This window comes from Pongo pygmaeus, chromosome 4 (assembly GCF_028885625.2).
Source record: "Pongo pygmaeus isolate AG05252 chromosome 4, NHGRI_mPonPyg2-v2.0_pri, whole genome shotgun sequence".
Classification (NCBI taxonomy): domain Eukaryota; kingdom Metazoa; phylum Chordata; class Mammalia; order Primates; family Hominidae; genus Pongo; species Pongo pygmaeus.
In genome coordinates, this window is record NC_072377.2 from 85,981,511 (window position 1) to 86,001,443 (window position 19,933).

The window sequence follows — 19,933 nt, forward strand, 5'->3', positions numbered from 1 at the left end:
GGCATAAATGCTTGCTGGGCATTTTGGTATTTACCACTTAACATGTTTTCAACTTATGTGAGGGATTTTCCCCCCACTCTCCCTAATGTAAACACAGGTTTCTCGGCAAGTCATTTCTCAAGCCATGTCATTTCTAGTGTAAAATAAGTTATAATAGTGTGTCATCTGAATGGTGTTCTTGTCTGCAAACATTAGTTATCGTTTGCTAACAGATTCTGAGATGAGAGTCTATCAGTTTGGAGCCAATGTTTAGTTTTTTTTAAAGAAGTTAAAAATAAAACTTTTTCTCTGATCAACAAAGACCTAAAAATTCATCAGTGGCAGAAAAAAGTTCTGAGGAGCTCCTGTAGATTGGGGAGGTCTTTCTCCCCAGATAGATCCATCTCCTTAAGCAGCTTGATTTCTTTCTAGAATTTTTTTCACTTAAAAAACTTCTAATTTTTGGTTGATAACAATTTCCATTTTTATAAATGCAGTTATGCTAACAGAATGTTATCCTGATAGTTATTAAACATTAGAAGATATTTGGTTTTGTTGAAGTAACTGTTCTTTCTCGGCAACATGAGGATTTTTTCTCCCTGCTTCCTCAAATAATGTACAACATCTATCAGAAATAAGGCTGGGTAAAGCTTCTTCCAGCTAACCTCCTAAATTCTGCTTCTGTGTGACCTTGGAAAAATTTCTTCACCTCTGTGGTCGTCAGTTTCTTTATTTGTAAAATAGGGAAATTCAGCTATGTGTCTTTTGTGACAACCGTGAATTTTTAGGTCTGTGAAATAGAAGTCCAGAGATCTAAACTGTGAGGCTGGTTAGCTGCTAGCTGTGTGACTTGGGCCAATTTTCTTATTTCCTTCTTAAACTATTTCTGAAAAATAAAGCCCACAGTATCTATGCCGCTTACCTGACAAGGGCATAGAGAAGATCAAAATGATACATAAAACTGAATGTGCTTTATAACCAAGGCAGTGAGACATGGAGTGAAGGGTGACAGTGGATAATGACCTGCTCCTTCAGCGACACTAGCATCCCTACTCCTCCCCACCTCATTGTATGCCTGAGCCCTCCCCAGTGCCAAGCGCTCTCTGATATGGGGAGTCTTCTCCTTCACACCCTTAGCTGACTGTTGCTTATGCTGGTGCTCACCTGGAAGTGCTTCCTTCCCCACAGGTCTACCCAATTCCCACCCTGGTGTTGGTGATTCACTCTCACAAAGCCACCTCTGACCACCACAGATCCCAATCAGTGCTCCCTTCATTACTCACCGTCCTTAGTCACTATGAGCCTTTAGCTGCCTCTCTTCCTTTCTGATTTCTCCCCAACTTGATAAGTATTAAGTAAGTCATTTCAGGTGTTGGCCACTGCTCTTGATTTGCTCTGTTGCAGCATACACAGAAGAATATCTGTGTGTGCCACCTAAGTAGAAAGGCTCTTGGGTTGGAAATTTGAGAGGTGGGAAAACTCTTTGAGGGACCAGTGGAGGGAGCAGTGAGGGGAGCAGAGGCTGTGTTGCTCAGCAGGTACTAGCCTACAAGCTAGAGGTTAAAAAAACAAAATTCACCTTCCCCCCCAACAAACGCTTATTAAAATCAAGAGAAAAAAGGCCAGAACTGGGTTTTTGCATGTATTTCTCCTATGATAGGTATAGTGGTTTTTATTCATACTCCCAAAATATTAGGAAATAGAGCTCTGCAATGTCAAAATCAGCTCTTACATAATCCAGAGATATTCCAGTGAGGTTTTTTTAGGGTTAAAATTTAAGAGTGAGAATATGAAAATATTCACTTCAGCAGATTTCCTCTTACATACTGAATCCTAGGCCAGGTGCCACAGATAGCAAATGGGGAGACATAAGAATGCCACAGTCCAGTGGAGAGGACACACAAGAGGAAGCTTCAGGAACAGTAGGCTGCATGCTGTGGGCAAGCATATGCCAAGGAAGGCTTTGCAGAAGAGGAATGTGAGTGGAGTCTCAAAAACTTAGCCAGGTCAAGAGTGAAGGAAGAATCTTGAAGGTGCTTGTGGAGAAGTGGTGAAGAATCAAGCTGGCTAGAGCAGGACTGGGGCCAGCTCTGGAAGAGCCTTTACCGTCACACTGAGAATTTGTATTTGGCTGGAAAACCACAGCCACTGCTGGGATTCAAATAGAAAAGTTAAAGTGATCACATTTGCATTTAAGAAAGAACCTGTATTTTTTAAATGGCTGCTGCATATAACTAATCATCCATACACTTTGTCAGGTTTTGTTTTGTTTTGTTTTTACTGCAGTATCTTAGCCACAGGATTTAGAAGGTTGAGGAGCACAGCAGGGGCTGAAATTGTGCCAAAGACACTTCACTTTTTACCTAGGGTCTTCCAAAACAAAACCTGCCAGTGTCCTGAAAAGCCTTGAATTCTGGCTACTGAGTTACCTGGGGCAAGTCACTGCACCTCTCTGGGCCTCTGTTTTTTGATATATTAACATAAGAAAGTGTATTTGATTGAGTAAAATCAATTTATTGTTTTGTAACAAGCTCTTTTTTTTTTTTTTTTTTTTTGAGATAAGGTCTTACTCTGTTGCCTAAGCTGGAGTGCAGTGGCTTGATCTTGACTCACTCCAGCCTGACCTCCTGGGCTCAAGGGATCCTCTCACTGCAGCCTCCTGAGTAGCTAGGACTACAGGCGCATGCCACCATGCCTGGTTAATTTTGATTATTTTTTGTAGAGATGAGGTCTCACTATGTTGCCCAGACTGTACTTGAACTCCTAGACTCAAGAGATCCTCCTATCTCGGCCTCCCAAGGTACTGGGATTACACAGGTGTGAGCCACTATGCCCAGCCAGTTTTGTTTTTGTTTTTTTTTAAATGAAATAGAATACATAAAAAAGAAAATATCAAAGTGCACTACACATAGTAAGGGCATTATTGTTTTGTGAAACTTTGGTTTCAACTATATGTTTAATATATATATGTTTTATATATATATACATACACATATTTTATATATATACACACACACACACATATATTTTATATATATATGAAATCAGTGTGTGTGTGTCCACACACGCACACATCCACGTGTGCACTGGGTTGTGACATTGACTGTATTTCTAGTGCCAGAAAATAGAAATCTGAAAACTGATGGACGAATAAGCTTCCTTCCTGTTCTAAGACTTGATTCTCCTTATGCTGCTGACCAGTAAGTTGCTGAAGGCTATTCTATTAATAGAAGGGTATAGGAAGTACTTAACAATTATTGTTTCTGTGGCACTTTATGTGCACAAAGGTGTTTGAAGCTACTCCTCTGGATTTTTATAGGGCTTCTCTATAGAAGCATTTTCACATTTTTATTCCTAAATCTGGTAGTTCTTTACAGTAATCCTGTGATCTCAAGCCCTTGCTTTAACTTTTGTGTTGTTAGTAGTGACATCTAGTGGTTCTGTTGCAAGTATCCTGCATTCTAGACCATTGGAGCTGAAAGTGATTTTAGTGACCACCAGGTCTCATTTTGTAAATTATTAAAAATAAACTGAAAACTCACATGTATTCCTACATTCAAATCAACTCGATATAATAATAAATAAAACCTATAGCTGTGTAATGTTTTCTTGGATTACTTTGAAGCTTTTCAAATACCCAGAAGTCACTGTTGGTTATAACCATGAGGCAGAAATTTAACAAAGCATACCCTGATAAATTAAAAGGAAATCATAGTTCAGTATAGCTACAGCCTTTGGTGCATTGTTATTTACAGGTGCATGCCAGAACCTCAGGCTTTTGCATGGTGCCTGGTGTTTGGTAGCACTCACTAAATCTTTGTTGAATGTTTGAATATGTGGGTGGTCACGAAGTCCTAGAGAAGAATCACAGAAGATGTGGGACTTGAAGGACAGAGAATTTGATAAAAGACTAGAAAGCTAAGCTTTTAAGTTAGGGGCCATGGAAGGCCAAAAAGGGAATCATGAGTAGGACCCAACAGGGCACCTTTCGAGGTTTTAACAGAGACAGTTGACTACGTGGAGTTGTTGGAGGACTCATTTGGAAGTGGTAAATTGGATGGATTAGAAGGAAGAGAAACTGGATAGAGGCCAAGAAGCTAATGTAGTGGTGAAGTGATGAATTTCTAAGTTAGGAAGGTGACAGAGTAAAGAGAAAGAAATCAGTGTCAGAGACATTTTGAGAACCAGAACTTGGTGTGAAGAGAATGAGAAGACACTTGTCATGACTTGGTTATGGCTTACATTCTATACTGGGAGTCCCTGTCCAGGCCTGGACCGACTTCCTTGGTCTCCGTTCTGCAGGTATCAGGGATTGAACTTGCTTTCTTCTTTCAAGAAGTGCCACCCATCTATCCTGTGAGCAGATTTCTTTCTCCCGACCAGCAGCAGAGTGAGATGTAGTCTCCTCAGCGCTGTCCTTCAGTAGGTTCAAAGAAAGAGTCTCCAGGCCCTTTCTTGCTTATCCATAGGGAAATGGCTAAATAAAATGTTGTACTATGTAGCAGTTAAGGGGAATGAATTCAATCTCCATGTATCAAAATGGGCACATCCCAAAAAACATTGTTGAGTTAAAACAGAAAACAAATAGTAGATGCTAACTATAAGCTGTGTTTGAAAGTGTCCCCCCAAAAAGCATGTATGTGTTAGAAAGCTAATCACTGTTCTAACAGTATTAAGAGGTGAGACATTTAAGAGATGATTAGGCCATGAGGACTCTGCCCTTCTGAATGGAATAATGCCATTGTTGTAGGAGTGGTTCCTTTCAAAAGGATGGGTTTGGCACCCTCTTGCTTACTCTCTCTCACCCATGTGATGCCTTCTACCATGTTATGAAGCAGTAAGAAGACCCTCACCAGATGCAACCCCTCGATCTTGGACTTCCCAGCCTCCAGAGCTGTGAGCCAGTGAAGTTCTGTTCATTATAAATTACCCAGTCTGTAGTGTTCCATTATAGCAGCACAAAATAGACTAAGAAGTCACTATGCATGCAGCTTGATACTGTTTATATTTTAAAATGCACTAATACCATGTATTTTCTATAGGTACATATACTGCAAGTGTATGAAAAATATAAAAAGTGATCTAGAAGGAAGGACACCAAACTTGTAAAAAAGGTGATCCAAGACTTCTTTGATCACTCTTTGCAGGTATAGAGTGGGAACTTGGTTTGGAAGTAATCAAAGACGACTTTGGCTCTTTTTGTAATGCTAGACTTAATCTATCCATAGAATGTAAAACTAGAAATTCCTTTTTAAAAAAAGATTTGAGTCCTCATAGATAATTTGGGAAACACAGAAGAATTTGAAGGAGAATATTTAAAAATCACTGAAGTGCATATCATCTAGAGATAACTGCTTTTAAATTTTTTATGTATCTCCTTGTGCTAGTTTAAACATATTTAATTAGGATCATCCTGTATATGGTTTTACATCCTGATTTTTTCCACTTAACATTATATCTGGAACATTTTCTCATGTCATTTAATGTTCTTTGAAAATACCCTTTTAAATGACTAGCTAGGATTTCTTCTATTCCAAAATGTACCAAATAATTATCCTATTGTTTGAGTTTTGGTCTTTTCTAATTCCTCACTGTTTATTTAACATACATTCATTTCAGCACTTTTTCATGTCAGGAACTGTTCTAGGAATATAGTGGTCAGTAGGGCAGACAAAGCCCCTACCCTCAAAGAGCTTTCAGAATGTAATGAAATGAGCCAGGCGCAGTGGCTCTCCTGTAATCCCAGCACTTTGGGAGGCCGAGGTGGGCAGATCACCTGAGGTCAGGAGTTCGAGAACAGCCTGGCCAACATGGCAAAACCCTGTCTCTACTAAAAATACAAAAAAAATTAGACGGGCATGGTGGCGCGTGCCTGTAGTCCCAGCTACTCGGGAGGCTGAGGCAGGAGAATTGCTTGAACCTGGGAGGCGGAGGTTGCAGTGACCGAGATCGTGCCACTGCACTCCAGCCTGGGGGACAGAGCAAGACTCTGTCTCAGGAAAAAAAAAAAAAAAAAATGCAATGAGAAATGTAGGCAAAAACCTGTGCTCACATTTTGTTTCTTTAGGTTGGACTGTTAATGGAATTAACGGATCAAAGGATATAGGATCATGTCACTAAATTGTTCCCCAGTAAGGATATAGCAATTTACATTCCCAGCAGCAGTCTGTGTTTTATCATTTTCTTAAATCCTTGAAAATTATTTTACTTGCTTTAATCACTGAATTAAACATTTTTCTCTTGTCTTGCTAAGATTTCTTGGATCTTCAGCTTCATTTCTTCTTAATATGTTACATTTTTCTTAGCATGTTAAATTTCATTTTCTCACCTTCTTCTTGTGACTTCATTGCCCCCACATGTCCATTGTGCTCCTATAAGAGCAGATTGTCCATGTTCTGGTTCAGTTTAACCAGAGAATATGCAGTTAAACAATTAGAATATGTATGTAATTTTAAAAAAATATTATGGAAAATTTCAAACATATGCAAAAAATAGTACAATTAACCCTCACATACCTATAAATTGGAATCAACAATTACCAAGATTTTGCCGTATTTGTTTCACTTAACCCTTTTTTTCTTACTGTGCTCAAATACTTTTAAGCAGTAACAGACATTATATCATTTGTTTTTACAGGTGCATACTGAACATTTTTATTTGATTTATTCCTTCCATTCTTAGATGTTAAAAACATCTTTGGGTTTTTGTCCTCCGCTTTTATGCCTGAGGGTGAGGCTTTGTGCCCTTTTTCTAATTTTTACCAATAGCATGCGAACTTTTCCCTAAATGACCATAATTAGGGCAGCCATGAAATAAAAGCAGAATGTAAAATGTGCATTTTGCAGGTTCTGCAGACTGGATCATCTACAGAACTGGACAACATTGGGAACACTCATAAACCATGTCAAACCACAGTCCACTTCTCTCAATTGTTCTCAACTGTGATTAAAATGGAAAATTATGTAATATGTGACTAAATCCTCATTGTTGTACAGGTTGAAATAGTAGCTGGTTTCTTGTGTTAGGAACTCATATACACAAATAGACACACATAATTGGAAAATTCTGCATATAGGTTCAGGTGTTCCTAGTCCCTCTAAAATCCACCTATGGGCCAAACCCTATCCATCTATGGAAATCCTGGCAAATAAATTCCACTCACAATGGCTTTCTTTCATTACTTAAACGTGCGCGCGCACGCACACACACACACACAGGCAGGAGGAAGATGAGTATGTTGATAAGGAGAAAAGTAATTATAAACATATAAACATAAGAAAATGCGTAAAATACAGAACAAACAAAATCAACTATTTTATACTATAATTAAGATCCTGGAGAAATACTTGGAACCTATTAGGAACTTGTGGAGGGGAAAAGTGGTCATACTACCTGCAAACACACACGAACAGAGTACCTAAAGTTGTCAAACTATATATAGAAAAAAAATCTTATTATAAGCTGGATAAATTCATAAAGCTATTGGAGAAAAAAGATATGACAAAATCTATTTAATACCAGTTTCCAAAGCAAGAAATGGACAAGACACGTTTTAAAAAGTAACAGTTCTCTCTACTGTTCTCAGCTGTGATTGAAATGAAAAATTATTTAAAGCATGGCTTACTTTGCCCATTATTGTACAGATTTAAACATTAGCTGGTTGCTGAAAGAGGTAAGTAAGCATTATAATACATCTGTTAGCATATACACTTTGAAATTTGGGTTTGCTCTGTATGTCCTACACTTTTAGCACAGCCAAGCAATGTAGCCCCTTGTTCTATTTATTTTTTTCTTTTTCTTTTTCTTTCTTTCTTTTTTTTTTTTTTTTTTGGAGAGGAAGTCTCACTCTGTTACCCAGGCTGGAGTGCAGTGGTGCGATCTCGGCTGACCACACACACCCTCTGCCTCCTGGGTTCAAGTGATTCACCCACCTGAGCCTCCTGGGTAGGTGGGACTACAGGTGTGCGCCACCACGCCCAGCTAATTTTTTGTATTTTTAGTACAGACAGGGTTTTGCCACGTTGGCCAGGCTGGTCTCAAACTCCTGACCTCAGGTGATCCGCCCGCCTTGGCCTCCAAAAGTGTTGGGATTACAGGTGTGAGCCACTGTGCCTGGACTTCTATTTCTAATTAACTATAATAAAAGAGTTTTAGGCCAGGCGCAGTGGCTCATGCCTGTAATCCCAGCACTTTGGGAGGCCAAGGCGGGTGGATCATGAGGTCAGGAGATCGAGACCAGCCTGGCCAACACAGTGAAACCCCGTCTCTACTAAAAATACAAAAAATTAGCCAAGTGTGGTGGTGGGCGCCTGTAGTCCCAGCTACTGGGGAGGCTGAGGCAGGAGAATGGTGTGAACCCAGGAGGTGGGAGCTTGCAGTGAGCCAAGATTGCGCCACTGCACTCCAGCCTGAGCGACACAGTGAGACTCCGTCTCAAAGAGAGTTTTAGAAGGCTAGATTTAAAAATTTCTCCCACACCGTGACTAGATTAAAGAACAGAATTCATGCCAACAATAACTTATTACCACAAATAAGCGGAGTAAAAGGAGCTGGTACTTCTGTGGCTAGATCTGACTAGTGACCTGGGGACTTTGATTTCCTCCTTACCCTCCTTACCATCAGATTGCTGTTTGCAAGCTTCAGGTCAGCTGGAAAGCAGAGTGTGTTAAGCAGGGAATTTGTGATGGTGCTCATCGCACATATCTGAGAGCTGTGTGTGAGTGGCTCCCTTGTTTTTGAAGATACACATCATATATTAGAGGCTTAAGTGACCATCTGAATGAGGTGGCGACTGGGCATGTGCATATTTGAAAATATTAGTTATTTGTCACTCATGGTTCCTTTCAAATGTGTCACTCTAAAAAACTATTTTCTTCTATGAGACAATTTATGCTTTAAAACATTTAATTGTTAAATGTTTTAATGGTTTGCTCTACACCTTCTGTGGTGACATTACTGTGACAATTAATAAGCTATAAAAATCTACTTCTCTTCCTCAGGTACTAACAAATATAACATCACTTTACCAAACAATAAGGACAGGATTTGTGTTAGAAACGAAGACTGCTCAGTATAACCAGCGAAGACAGTCCCCCAACTACAGTAGCATAAGAATGTGAGTTAATGCTTAAATAATCCACTGACATAGATTTTATAGGTTAAAATAAAGATTACATAAGTTACTATTAGTGAACATTTTATTGTAATATGGTAATTTATTATCGTAGTCTCTTTTCTTGGCTTTATGCAAAGCCAATAAAAAAACGCTAGCTATTTTGACAACCTTCCAACAGATTCCAGGAATATTATCCACAGTGTGACCATTATGACCAATCCTACAACTAGACATTTTCCTGGAATGAAATACAGGAATCCAGTACACATACAGATACACATTCGAATTTTTATAGCTGTCAAATTAGAACTGTGTCTCTCAGTGCTATCAAAAAATAACAGGAAAAAGCCCACATGTATCTGAGGTGTTGTGTGTTTAGACTTCCAAAATCTTTTTTCAGAACATCAGTAACTGGAGTGTTTCAATATTTTCATACAAACACACAGAAAATTTACTCCTCTTCCCTTCACAAAACAGAAAACAAAAACTCTTACTAAATACCCAGATAAATGTGTGCCTGAGTTTACTAAGTAGCTACCTGTAAGGCAGTGTTTATCGTTTTGTGATGGGGTGTTTCTGACAGGAACAGTTCCATTTGGAGAATAGACTCTTGTTTTGACTTGAGCTGTGCCAATTACTTGGGGCAAATTTATTTATAAAATACTTAACAGCTGCCTTATTTGGGCTTCCGACTTCTAAGATGAGAGCAGCAATTCCCACAAATAGAGAAAACAGGAGGTGGCTACATAAGAACTACCTGACAGGTTTCTCATGGATACCCTCAAGATGGTTTCCCAGGGGAATTCTGATGTCAGTGGGTTTGGGAACCACAGAACTAAGTGATCTCCTGATTCTTTTTGCTATAACAATTTCTGATTGGTTTGGGCTTTGTTAGGCAAATAAAGAAAATACAGATTAAATAACAAACTAAATTAACTACCCATTCATAAATTTTATATATACACATATATGTTAATACATTACTTTTTATTTATAAATAATTTAAGGCACACAAGAAGTTGCAAAAATAGAATAGTTTGTGTATACCCTTCATCCAGCTTTCCCAAATGATACCTTTCATAACCAGAGTATATTTTCAAAACCAGGAAATTGACATTAGTCCAAAACTATTAACTACAGAATTTACTCGTTCACCAATTTTTACATGTTTTTATTGTATGTATAGTACTATGAAATTCCACTGCAAGTATTGATTTCCATAAATATCACCAAGATAAAGACACAGAAGTGTTTCATTCCCACAAAGAAACTCCCTCATACTATCCTTTTTTTTATCGTCAGACTCTGCCCCCATTCTGAATCCCTAGTGATCACTGATCTCTTCTCCATTGCTATAATTTTGTCATTTCAAGAGTGTTATATAAATGAATCCATACCAGATACAACCTTTTGAGATAGCCTTCTGGTACCCAGCATACTACCCTAGAAATTCATAGAAGTTGTTTTATGTAACAATCTGGCTGAGTAGTATATCATTTATAGATATACCACAGTGTATATATTGGCCCATTGAAGGATATTTAGGTTGTTTCTATTTCTTGGCTGTCCAAATAAAGTTGCCATGAATATTTATGTACAGGTTTTTGTGTGGACACTTATTTTCATTGCTGTATTTCAATCCTGCACCCAGGACTACAATTTCTGGCTCATGTTGTTAAGTATCACTTTCTCAGAGTGACTGTACTATTTTTCCACCAACAATGCATGAGAGATGCAGTTGCCCTCCTTTCTCACCAGTACTTGGTATTCTCAGCATCTTTAACTTTAGCCAGGCTATAGTGATAACTTGTTGTGGTTTTAATTTGCATTTGCCTGATGGCTAATGATTTTGTCATCTTTTCATGTGCTTATTTGCCATCTCTTTTGTGAAGGGACGTATATTTGCCCATTTTGTAATGGGATTGTGTTTTCTCACTTTTTGTTTAGAGAATTCTGTTTTAGATGTAAGTCCTTTATTGGATAAGTGTTTTGCAAATATTTTCTCCCAGTCTGTGGTTTGTCTTGTCATCCTATTAACAGGATTTTTTATTTTTTATTTTTTTTATTTTTTTTATTTTTTTATTTTTTAAGACAGGGTCTCACTGTGTTGCTCAGGCTGAATTCCAGTGGCACAATCATAGGTCACTGCAGCCTCAAACTCTTGGGCTCAAGCGATCCTCTGATCCTCTCAAGTACCTGGGACTAGAGGTGCACACCACCATGCCAGGTGAATTTAAAATTTTTTTGTAGAGATAGTGTAGCAGGATGAGCCGCAGACAAAACCTCTCAGACACCGAATTGTAGAAGGAAGGGCTTTATTCAGCTGGGAGCATTGGCAAGCTACTGCCTTAAAATCCAAGCTCCTCGACTGCACAATTTCTGTCCCTTTTAAGGGCTCACAACACTAAAGATTTCACGTGAAAGGGTCGTGATTGATTGAGCAATCTAGGGGATACATGACAGGGGTTTCATGTGCTGGTAGTCAGAGTGAAACAGAACAGGGAGTTTCACAATGTTCTTTTTATACAATGCCTGGAATCTATGGATAACATTGGGTTCTAAGTCATGAGTTGATTTTTAACTACTAGGTTTAGACCAGGCAGGCACAGGGCTGATTTTAGGCCTGGCACCAGGCTGCCTGTCTTTGATTTCACTTCCTTGTTTTTTTCTTAAAACAAGTACTGAGTATGAAACAATATAAAACAGTATGAGAGGTCTCTCTCTCTTCCCTCGTCTCCCCTCTTTGAGACTCCCACTTTTTATTAGTGGGAGTTCTCACTCTTATTTTTGCTACTTATGTCTTTTTGTGCAATAGACTGATAGTGATTTATATAGTACACTTGTGCTGAAGCATTTTGGTGAACTAAGGTAGTGATGAAGCTTTTTATCACTTGAAGAAGTACAGGTAGCAAACAAGGGAGCAGTAAGTAGGTTTCTATTACTATTGTAACTCCTATTGTAAGAGTTTTAAATCCTCTTAGTGCTGGGAACTACCTTCTAAACACGGCTTTATGGTTGAATCTGTGCTACACTTGTACGGGCATATGTGCCAGTTCTGTCATATTTCTAACTATGCCTTTAACTACTTGCCTTTGATTATCTATGTGTAGACAGTAATTAGTAAGATTAAATTTCTTATAGACCTTTCTTTCAGCTGCTAGCAAGTAGTCAAGAGCTAATTTATTTTGATAGATAGCATTTCTTATCTGAGAGTTTTTTGCTGGGCCAGAATAGTCAAGGCTTGACCAGTTTTATTAGTGATGATTTTTAAAACAGCTTGCAACTGTATGATTCGGTTGAGCATGTAAATTGGGGTCCATTATCCCCATGAGCTGTCTTGTGTCTAAGTGGCAGGCCTATAGTATTGTAAAATTTTTTTAGGGGGCCATTTATCATCTTTTTAATTACCTATGGCTATGCTTCGTTTTCCACGGGAAGCACAGACAGGGAAGCCTAGGAGTTCACCTGTTTTTATGGGCAGTAGGAAGAAAGATGGTTTAATGGTGCCAATTACACAGCTACCTGTCCACTGATCAGGCAGCTTAGCATGGGCTCTATGTCTACATATCCAGTATAACCCGGTGGGGGCAGTCCAGTCCCGGTGGAATTCTGGGTAAGCCTAGACAGTCTGCAACCTTGGAAGTTTACTGAATGGATCTCTTTCTGTGTGGTTTGAACTCCACCGTGTAACTGTTTTTGTGGTACTATTATACAGTTTTTGTCGTAGGCAACTAAGTCATCCTACAGAATGAGTGAATTTTTTCCTTTTTCTAGCTATGCAATATTGTCCAATAATCGAGATTTTTAGAACCTAGAAATGATCAGGATGATTCTTTTGGGCTGGGAATTCATCAGAACTGGGTCTGTAGGCACTAATTCTTGGGCTTCTTATGGCCATTGATCTTTTATTACAGTTTTTCTACAAACATAACATGAAGTGACATCTAGAGACTGGGCTACATGCTCGGCTAATTGCAAAAACAAATTTTTAGTTTTTCCTGGAATCTCAGGTACTGGCACATTTAGTTCATCATAGAAAGTCTGAAATACTGGTTCTGGAGAGCGTTCTTGAACCTCTCCTTTTATTAGGATGCTTACACTAGGATCTAGTCCTTTTCCATCAATGCCTAATGTTACATATTTTCCTTTATTCCACTTTGGGTCTGAGGGGTTTGTGATTATCAATTCTAAAAGGTTGCAGCTCTCACTCGTGCAGGAGGGGCTGACTTTTCCTTTTTGGAGCCAAACAGGATCTTTTTTATCTTCTTTCTAAGTAGCCTAGATGACACAAGACCAGTATTGACATATCTCACATAAATATGATTCTTGACAGATGTACTTATTTTCTGCTGTGTAACTTTTTTCCTAATCTAGAGAACTGCATGCTATCCTATGCTGTTTACTATTAATAGTGGCACAGGCATCAAATTTTAAGGTTACATTTTTGGGGACCTTTCTTTCTTCTGTTCTAGCTATTACTTTACTTGTGTCCCTTAGAGAACGACCAGTTCTTAGTCTTACTTCAAAGACTGTGATCATGGGAGGTTCAAAGGGGTCATAGCGCACATCGGGCTGGTCACTTCCTGGATTACATACTTTGTACTGGGTGTTATTATACAAATAGGTTCCTTTTGGAGTTCCTAGGCATTCATAATAACTAGAAATAATAGGACTGTAGCAATCTTTTGTCCTACCTCAGTGACTTGATGTATATACTGGGAACAGCCTTCAGTCTGAGAAAGGTCAGTTGAAGTCCTTACTGTACAAGTCTAAATTTTAAGGAAAATGTGTCCCGCAATTAGTTTCCTCATGCTTCAGCTGTGTGTGGACCAGTCAGCTTCCGGGTGTGACTGGAGCAGGGCTTGTCGTCTTCTTCAGAGTCACTTTGCAGGAGTTGGAGAAGCTGCTTCCATCCACGTACAGCTCCCAGTCTACTGACGTTTAAGGGTGGTCTTGGAGGTTGGGCGCCTACTAGAATAAACTAAGTCCAACACTTCTACACAGTTTATGTTTAACTGGGCTCTCTGATACCAGGAGTAAGGTGGCAGGGTAGGGTGTTGCAAACTTCAATGGTTATGTGGGGATTTTCACAGAGCAAGCTTTGGTATCTAGTTAGTCTAGCATTTATTAGCTAATGGTGTCCTTTGGTATTTATTAAAATCACCACAGCATGCGGGGACTTTAGGTTTTGTCTAAGAGTTAGCTTATCTGCTTCTTGTGCTAACAGGGCCGTTGCTACCAGGGCCCGTGGACATGGGGGCTAGCCTTTGGAAACGCCGTCTAGTTGTTTTGAGAGATAGGCCACTGGCTTTGGCCAGGGCCTCACAGTCTGGGTTAAAACTCCAACTGCCTTTTTTTTTATTCTTTCTGACACATAGAGTGTAAAGAGTTTTGTCAGGTCAGGTAGCCTCAGGGCTGGGACCGACATGAGTTTTTCTTTTTAACTCATGAAAAGCTCGTTGCTGTTGGTTGTAATAGATGTAGTTTTTCTAATCTATATTTTTATTGACTGTCATCTACTAAAATATTGACTTAAATCCTGTAACTATTTGATTTCAAGCTTTAAATTGATCTGGTATTCCTTGCAGGGCTCTAATTGCATCTAAATAGATGTGAGAGTTGAAAGACCTATAAGGGGCTTCTCTCGCTTTCTGATGTCTTATTTTTTGTTTTTCTTCTGGTTGATGAAATGCCAGGGTGAAAGGGATAGCCAAATGGACTAAAGCACAAGTGCCACTCTAGTTATTAGGCAGAGTGCCTAGTAAAGGTCCACCACAATACTACCACACATCTGCTCGGGGATGAACAAGGGCTGACTGATTGATAAGCTCTTGTAAATTCTCAAGCTCACTGCATCCCTTCAGGTCTCTAAGGAATGCTAAGTCTCTTCCTTGCCGTGAGAGACACGAAGTGAACTTAGTGTTGGGAGACGGAAGCTGGATGGCCCTCAGGGGCTGACCCACAGGGACTTCGGGATATAGCAGAGAGAGCTTGGCATGACTTTTTACTCCAGGCTATAGAATCCTGGAAAAGAGCTACCGTGCAGCCTACGCCTGGTTGACTAGACGACCACCTTAGTGGAAGGGGGACAATCAGGGCCTCTGGCCTGCCATGTGCACAAGCATAACAATTGCTTTTGTTTAACATGCAGATGGAATATTTGATCTATTTCAACCAGGCATTTGCATCTTGTTATGCTGTCTTAATTGGCTAAGTTTGTTTTAAGTCTTTAACTTCTATGATCCTCTAGTAAAATGAATGTTTCCTTTAGCACCTATTTTTATTAGCTTTTAGACCAAAGAAAGCTAAACACCATTTTATATTTAATAATGCTTCTTGTATGATTTTTATACCAGATAAGTTAAATTTTACCTTTAGTGTTATTAATGTTAAACTTAATTTTAATAAAACCTTGTAGACATATTTATCCAATTTTTTATGTTTGACCATGTAAGATTTTATAGACTCTTTTTAACTTTTTATAATTTTTGTTAAAGAGCAGGTTGATCCTTTAAGAAAACCCTGTTGCATTTTTACTTTAATGTCCAGATCACAGAAAAACTGGATGACACCGTTTTAACTTTAGCTAATATGGTTACACACAGAATTTTCTTTACAATTAACGTTTTAAAACTTTCTTAAACTTTTAAAACAATAATTTTTTTAACTTTTTAATGTAGGTAAAAATCCACATTTTTATGCCCTTTTATAATCTTTTTACCAAAGGTATATTTTACTTTTCTTATACACCTTGCACATAAACTGTTTTTTTTTAAATAGTACTCAGGAGGCCTTATTACTTTTAAATTATACAACATTTTTTGCATAAATTTTTTTATAACTTTTTTCTTTCACGACTTTTGCAGACAATTTTTCAACATGTCTTAACTTTCTGACTTATTACAAACTTTTTTTTTTAAACAACCAGTTAATTTATTTCAGGACAAGAATTTACCATGTAACACTCTTTTTACATAAATTCTGCCTCTCCCCTTTTTTTTCCTTTTTTTTTTTTTTGAAGATAACCATTTTTTTTTTTAAAGCGAACTTTCTTTATGTCTTTAGACTAGACTGTCTAAGGCCACAAGATTAGAAGTTACCATAATACATGTTACACTGTTAACTTTTAGCAAACTTCACTTTTGTTGAAAACCTTGTCAGTTTGGGATTTCAATTATCCTTTGCTGTTAATAAGACTTTGTTTAGTCTAAATTAACTTAGAATTGGTATAGATGGTCTCTTTTTCTCTCTGCTGGTCTTTCCTTGCCTCTGCCAGCTGCTTATGCTGCTGTTCTCTTAACTACTGTGCGGGGGAAGGGGGTCTAAAACCAGCTGTAACTGCCTATGTACGGAAACTGGTCTGGGTGCCTTGGCTTACCAGTTACCTAGTGTCATACCTTTGAAACAAGAGACCTGTCCAGGCTTCCTTCTGATGGCCAACCTACTTCTAATGCTGGCCAGTCTATTTCACACAAAGTTCTAAGTTTTCCTGGTGTCATAGTAACACTGTAATCTCCCTTAAATCCTTTCTTGAAATTTTTCAACATAGTTCCTAGTGGGGTGGGCTTACTTTGCACCTGACCTATGTTTGTTTGTTTTTTTCCTGAGACAAAATACCACGCTCACACCACACACACTCACAAGACAAAGAACGGGTAAAGAGGGCACACACACACTTTTACTGTTTATACCAAACCAAAACCACGAAATTCAAAATCCAAGTGCCAAAAAATTCAAGCCAAGTCAAAACCAAAACCAAAGTATCCAGCAATTCAAGTCAAAACCAGAACAAAAGTGCCAATGCAGGCACATCGTGGGTGATCAGGCCACGCTTCCACTCAGATGGAGTGGGGCAAGTTCCAAAGACTAGTCTTACCAAGTTTCAGATGTCCGGACTCCAAGTGCCAGTTCCTTCCCGGTGTTCAGCCACCGTGTTAATCCTCCGCGGGAGCCTGCTACGCCAGAGCACTGCTCTGGCAAGGCGTTCCACTGGGGCAATTGCCTACCCGGAACGCTCTTTGGATTGCATCACTCAGGCTGGCCGGGAGTCCCCCGTAGGGAAGCTCCACAGGGCAGGCCTAAGTCGCCTAAGGGGCTGCCTCGGCCGTCGTCAGTAACCTTGTTTCCCAGTCAGGGAACTAAGAAGTGTAGCAGGACCAGCGGCAAACAAAACCGCTCAGACACTGAGTTGTAGAAGGAAGGGCTTTATTCAGCTGGGAGCATCGGCAATCTACTCCCTTAAAATCTGAGCTCCTCGAGTGCACAATTTCTGTCCCTTTTAAGGGCTCACAACACTAAAGATGTCACATGAAAGGGTTGTGATTGATTGAGCAATCTAGGGGATATGTGACAGGGGTTTCATGCACTGGTACAAAACACAACAGGGAGTTTCACAATGTTTTTTTATACAGTGCCTGGAATCTACGGATAACATCAGGTTCTAAGTTGTAAGTTGATTCTTAACTACTAGGTTTAGGCCAGGCAGGCCCAGGGCTGGTTTTAGGGCTGGTTTTAGGCCCGGCGCCGGGCCGCCTGTCTTTGATTTCACTTCCTTTTTTCTTAAAACAGGTACTGAGTATAAAACTATAAAACAATATGAGAAGGTCTCTCTCTTCCCTCAAGAGTGTATGACTTTGCTGCCCAGGATGATCTTGAACTCCTGGCCTCAAGCTATTAATATCTTCCCAACTCAGCCTCCCAAAGTGCTGGGATTACAGGCATGAACCACAGCGCCCAGCTTAACAGGATTTTTCAGAGAGAAGAAGTTTTTAAATTTTAATGAAATCCACCAACTTATCTATTTTTTCTTTTATGGCATGTGCTTTTGGTGTAATGTCTAAAAACTATACCTAAGCCTAGGTTGTAAAGATAGTCTGTGTTTTAAGTTTTATAGCTTTCCATTTTACATTTAGATATATGATCCATTTTGAGTGAAGTGTGTATTACATGTAAGGTTGGGGTTCCTTTGTTTGTTTTGGTCTTTGACAAATGGAAGTCTACATCATTTATTGAAACTCTTCTTCCTCCATTGGTTTTAAGATAAATCCGTTGGCCATGCTTCTGAATGTCTATTTATGGATTCCCTATTTTGTTGATCTGTATTTATGTCTCTCCTCCATGGATACATGAAGGAAAGGGCCTCGGACACAAGGTGGTGGGGAAAGGGGCTGGGGGGCCACACAGAGAAAGGAGAAGGCACTAAGATCAGGCTCAGCCGCTTCTGGATCTGAGGCGCCGGAGATTATTTATGGGTCAATCTGGCAGCCTCTGGGCCTCAGGTAGGACTGCTTAGCAGTGAAAAGGGCGTCCTGGGTGCAGCCAAGAGGGTACAGCTGCGAGCCATTGTTGAAGGTGTCTTGACGCATCTGAGAAGGCAGGGGAACCAGGCCACATCCCTGGGCGCCCGCGCTGTCCCACTCCCTTCCTGGTGCGCCCCACCCCGCGGTCACAAGGACCCCACCGCCTGGGGAGGGCTGCCCACCCCGCGCCTGCCGCCCGGGGAATGGAACCGCGCTGCAACCGCGGCCTCTTTCCCTGGTTCTGGCCCGGTGAGCGAGGCCTAGCAATCTCTCCCGCATCACAAAGGGTTGGGTCAGTTAAGGCTCATCCGAAAGCATCTGTTGAGCCCCTGGGAACAGCTTAGCCAAATACTGACTGCAGCTATACGTTAGTAAACACTGGTGCAAACCAACAGGCAGCCTTTCCGCCCTTGTGGAGGGAGAGACTAGCAGCATCATCAAGAGATAAGCCCAAGTGTGCTGGAAAACACACGAGCTCTTTATTGAGCAGGCGACATGCAAGGCAAGGCACCATAGTAACAGGAACAGAGGTCCTGAGGCTGGATGTGGAACCCAAGTTTGAGGATCACCAACTGAGACCAGTGTTGCTGGAGCGCAAAGAGCCAAGGAGAGAAATGGCAGGCTAAGGCTGGAATATGCAGGTATGAAGCACAACCTGGGTTCTTCTGTGCCATGGCAAAGGTTCTGCTCTTGATCCTACGGAAAATGGGCAGCCAAAGCAATTGTTTTCCAAAGATCCTAAACAATGTGAAGCTAGGCTTTGATCAAAGAGCTAATTAACCCATACTTACTATTTGTTAACAGGAGTTTCTTACATCAGATTTAAAGCAGAAGGTTCACAGCTTCATTTCAACCATGCCACTGTATCCATAAAAACTCTGAAACAAGTATTTGTGGACAGCAAAATCCACATGTACTCAATACCTAGTTTAAATTATCAAAACACAACCAATCTTGTCTCTACACTAAACCACTTCATTTGCTGACTGGTCTTTGAAGACATGAACGTCTCTGACAACCTCATGAGAAGACACTGAAAACATGGCTTGTCGTATACCTTATCTCCCTTGCCTGGCATATACGTCCATCAACTAAGTGGTCCAATGCTTGTATTCTATTTTAAACACAGTAATGTAGACACATTACAACACAGATCTTGACACCTTTAAATAATAAACAGAGTGGGGAGCAATTTTGAGTTTACTATTTATCATCTTGGGCCTCTGTAAGATGGATACAAGAATGTGCATTTCCAAGGGTACCTAAGATAATCTATGTGCAATGAAATTTGGTAACTGAAGTGTTGCACCAGATATGGAAAATACCAAGAATAAAAAAGAAAGTATCTCACTAGAATTTCAGTGAGTTTTTAAAAGTTCCTTTAAAGTTCTTAAAGTAATACTACAATACTGCACATTTATTCCAGATATATCTCATTTTCTTATTCCAAAGGATGAGGGAAACTGCCAGGTTACAAATAGTTATTAACTCTATAGAATCCTGAAACAACCCGGTCTTATCGTCTCCTAAAATTGGTACA